The sequence below is a fragment of the Octopus sinensis genome, unplaced genomic scaffold, assembly GCF_006345805.1.
Source record: "Octopus sinensis unplaced genomic scaffold, ASM634580v1 Contig07174, whole genome shotgun sequence".
Lineage (NCBI taxonomy): Eukaryota > Metazoa > Mollusca > Cephalopoda > Octopoda > Octopodidae > Octopus > Octopus sinensis.
The window spans coordinates 35,001-40,281 of NW_021829898.1; positions in this window are offsets into that span (position 1 = coordinate 35,001).

Consider the following 5,281-nt stretch of genomic DNA (forward strand, 5'->3'; position numbering starts at 1 on the left):
TAGAGAGAGAGAGAGAGAGGAGAGAGAGAGAGAGAGAGAGAGAGGCGTAGGAGTGGCTGTGTGGTAAGTAGCTTGCTTACCAACCACATGGTTCCGAGTTCAATCCCACTGCGTGGCACCTTGGGCAAGTGTCTTCTACTATAGCTTCGGACCGACCAAAACCTTGTGAGTGGATTTGGTAGACGGAAACTGAAAGAAGCCTGTCGTATATATGCATATATATATATATATGTATGTGTGTGTATCTGTTTGTGTGTCTGTGTTCGTCCCCACCAACATCGCTTGACAACCGATGCTGGTGTGTTTACGTCCGCGTAACTTAGCGGTTCGGCAAAAGAGACCAGTAAAATAAGTGCTAGGCCGACAAAGAATAAGTCCCGGGGTCGATTTGGTCGACTGAAGGCTGTGCTCCAGCATGGCCACAGTCAAATGACTGAAACAAGTGAAAGAGTAAAAGAGTATATAGACATAGACTTAGATACAGACACACTACCTCGCCCTTGTAAATAGAAAGCGTAATTGCATCTACACAGTCTTGCGAGGCAGACTCGCCATACAAGGCTAGCCATGAATGGCCATAGTGGATGGAAGCACTCCGTCGGTTACGACGACGAGGGTTCCGGTTGATCCGAATCAACGGAACAGCCTGCTCGTGAAATTAACGTGTAAGTGGCTGAGCACTCCACAGACACGTGTACCCTTAACGTAGTTCTCGGGGATATTCAGCGTGACACAGAGTGACAAGGCCGGCCCTTTGAAATACAGGTACAACAGAAACAGGAAGTAAGAGTGAGAGAAAGTTGTGGTGAAAGAGTACAGCAGGGATCACCACCATCCCTGCCGGAGCCTCGTGGAGCTTCGTGAAGCTTTAGGTGTTTTCGCTCAATAAACACTCACAACGCCCGGTCTGGGAATCGAAACCGCGATCCTATGACCGCGAGTCCGCTGCTCTAACCACTGGGCCATTGCGCCTCCACGAATGGCCAAAGTAGCATTATCTCCTCCAAAGTGAATAAGCTTAACAATTACTCCATCCAAACCTCGAGCTTTTCCTGTTTATCTCTTTCTTAGTAGACTTTATCACTTGAAAGGTTGGATCATTTCTGTGACAATCTCTTTTTGTGGCACTCCATTAATGATTTTATCATCAACAACAAATGGGTTAACAAACAGATCTTTAAAGTGTTCAGTCGACCGATTCCTGATTAGTTCTGGAACTTTAATAAGGATGTGCCTATCTTTTGACTTCAATAGTATCGCTTTCGAGAGCTTTGGACCAAAAACTTGTCTTATTGTGCTGTATAATACCTTCAATTCTCTGCAGTTATAAGCTCTCTACATTTCCGCTATTTCAGACCATTAGTCTTGTTTCGAGTTTTATATTGCAGTTTTGACTTTGCTTCTTTGAAGGCCTTCTCAGAAATGGCCTGCACTGGACCCTCTTCAACAAGGTACTTCTCATACAGACTGTTGTTTTCAATGAGACAGGTGACTGCAGCATTATCATCATCAAACCAGTCTCAGTACTTAGTCTTCTTAAAATCGAACATATATTTGTGTCTCCGCGCGCATACGTTTGTGTAGTATATGGGGGTTATGGCTAGTTTTGATTATTTTCCTCGTTGGTTTGATGCTATTCTTTTCTCTTCTATTGTGACATGCTATGGTTTATGTATTTTGTTTGTTTTGTGGCCTCTTTATACTCTTTATTTCTGCAGAGTGTCTTCACGTATCCAATAATTTTTTTCACATTGCCTCTTTTTTCTTTCTCCGTAATGCATGTCTCCTTTTAAATGTTTGTCTATGTGGTATATCATCATCATCATCATCATCATCATCATCATCATCATCATCATCATCATCATCATCATCATTATTATTATTATTATTATTATTATTATTGAGTGAGGGAGCAGTGCATGCAACCAAAGTGACACTGGGGTAAAATATACGAAGTCCAGTATACCCATCATGACTACCCGTCTGATAAGGGTGCACTAGACACATGCATCACAACCATATGTGCGCGACATGGTGATCTTATATCAAGATAAACAGCGCATGAGCTTGCAGGTGGGGCCCAGTTACAATTTTCTTCTGGTCGTGTAACCCATCTCGCTCAAAAGGTCCCTGATTAAGGATTGTTTAAGAATGTTGAACGAACCACCCTTGTTTCCAAAGGTGAATTATCCAAACCTCTAAGAATTCCTTTCAACACACGGCTATGATGCTCCCCCACTACTTCTGCTCGTGATCAGAGATGCACATATCGTCAGCCACTAAGGGACATGCTCAATGGATGATGATGATGAGATGATGATGATGATGATGATGATGATGATGATGATGATGATGGTGGTGATGATGATGATGATGATGATGATGATGATGATGATGATGATGATGATGATGATGATGATGATGGTGATGATGATGAGATGATTATGATGATGATGGTTTCAAATTTTTCCACAAGGACAGCAATTTTGGGGAAGGGATGAGTCGATTACATTGACCCCCACGATGATGATGATGATGATGATGATGACGGCGATGATGATGACTGTGATGATGATGATGAGGAGGAGGAGGAGGAGGGTGATGTAGAGGAGGAAGAGGACGACGACGTCCACGATACGACAACGACAAGGTGGCCATGATGATGAAGTGGAAGAACGAAAAAAAATTAAAACTAGAAAGAAAGAAAGAAACAAACAAACAAACAAACAAACAAACAAACAAACAAACAAACAAACAAAGAAACCAAGTAGATAGTGCTGAATAACATTTAGCAGAGACAGGGAAAACAGATACTCAAGATGGCGGCGGTTTGTAGAGAGATCTGAAGAACAGTTATTTAAAAACTTACTTGACAAGGATAAACGAACACTCGACGTGAATATACGAGATATTTGGAAAGAAAAATAGAGCTATGTGTATGATGAACTTTGTGAACGTGTACCATTATTTATATATGTATATGTGTGTGTCCGTTGGTTGTTTGAATATGTGTGTATATGCGTGAGTGTGTGTGCGTGTGTGTGTGTATGTGTATGAATTTATACACGCAGCGCACACATGCACACGCACTCACAGATCTATCTGCATATATATATATATATATATATATGCATACATACAGAAGTGCATACATACATAAACACACAATATGTTTATATACACACATATATGTATAATTATATATTTACGTGTGTCTGTCTGTCTGTATGTATATATATATATGTGTGTGTGTTGTGTGTGTGTGTGTACATACATACAATATATATATACAATTCTATATACATTATATATATACATACACACACATATATATACATATATATATATATACATTATATTATACACTTATATGTATATACATATATATACATATATGTGTGTGTGCGTGTATGTGTGTGTACCTATTTATGTATATATATGTATTCTAGTTATATGCATATGCGCCTACATGTATGTAAATATGTCAGTGTGCGTGTGTGTACGTGTGTGCATGTGTGCGCATGTATATATGGGTGTGTGTGTGTGCGCGCGTGGGTGGGTGTGTGCGTGGGTGTGTGTGTATCTATTCTGATCAGCTATCAGAATAAAGTAGTATTATTCGGTAAGAGGAGTGTATAAGGGGGGGGGGAGACGAAAACTTGAAAATTCAGAAACATCCCAAAAAAATAATAGGACTGAGTTAGAGGAGAGAGACGCGGGAGAATGAGAGGCAGGCAGACAGAGAGGGAGAGAGAGAGAGACACAGAGAGAGAGAGGTGAGTGAGAGTGGTAGATAGATAGATAGATAGATAGATAGATAGATAGATAGATAGATAGGTAGTAGATAGATAGATAGATAGATAAATAGATATATAGATAGATAGATAGATATAGATAGCTAGATAGATATATAGGATAGATAGGTAGATAATAGATAGATAGATAGATAGATAGATAGATAGATAATAATAGGTAGGTTAGATAGATAGATAAGATAGATAATAGATAGATAGATAGATAGATAGATAGATAGGAGATATAGATAGATAAGATAGATAGATAGGTAGATAGATAGGTAGGTAGATAGATAGATAGAGAGAGAGAGAGAGACAGACAGACAGACAGACAGATAGATAGATAGGCGCATCTACCTATATATACTTTCGTACATACATACGTACATACATACGTACACAGAATCATAGACACATATCTATACATGCGTATAACCTTACATATTTACACTCATGCGTACTTACTGGCGCACATGCCTACAATAATCTATGCAGACATACTTGCATACATTCACGTGCAGACATACTTACAAACAAACATGTTTTCAAATACGCGCATAAGTACATTCTAGCATACATAAATACAATAATGCCTACAGACATACATGCATACGTTGGTGAATACACACAAACATACATACACAAACATAGATACAAATATATATGTGTGTATATATATATATATATGCACACATGCATACACGCAAACATACATTCAAACATACTTACATACATACATAAAACAGATAAACATACTTTCATAAAACGAACATACATACAACATTTATTATGGTAACATACATATATATACATGTATACAATCATAAATTATACAAACATACATAATACAGATACAGACACAGAACCGAAAAAGTAAAGGAGAATAACGCGCGAGTAAATATTTTAAAAAAACAGGCAATTACGTTATGAGAAACGCCTGAAGGTGACGTTGTACAAACGAGTTTGAGATATCTGGATACAAGAAACGAAAAGAAATTTATACCTATAGCTACATAAAATTACTTGTAATAAAGTACGATGTCCAGTTGTGACAAGCTCACTCAGTTTTTACGCTATATTACACTACCATTACACAGAATCCTTACTTTGATGAGACAAAGATGGCGTCTCTACGACGCCGTCCGTTGACCTACAAGAAATTGGAGTCAAATCTCCTCCCACCTAAACAACAAAAACAGCGGCTAGTTATATGAGACGTGTAATAAAGTATAATGTCCATCTGTGTTAAGCTTAACCTATATACCAGATATGGGCAACCTTTTTCGAGAAACAGGCCGCATTAGACATGACTCGTCATCAGGCGGGCCGCACTACTGAAAAAAAATTCAAGGTAATTTTTCGTTGGGCATGCTATTCAGAAAGTCTCCCGAGCTGCAGTTTACCATCGAGGAAATCGACTTTTTCGGTTTCCACATGAAATGGAAAATTAAGGCTGGAGAAGAAATGCCTGTCGCAAAGTGTGCTTC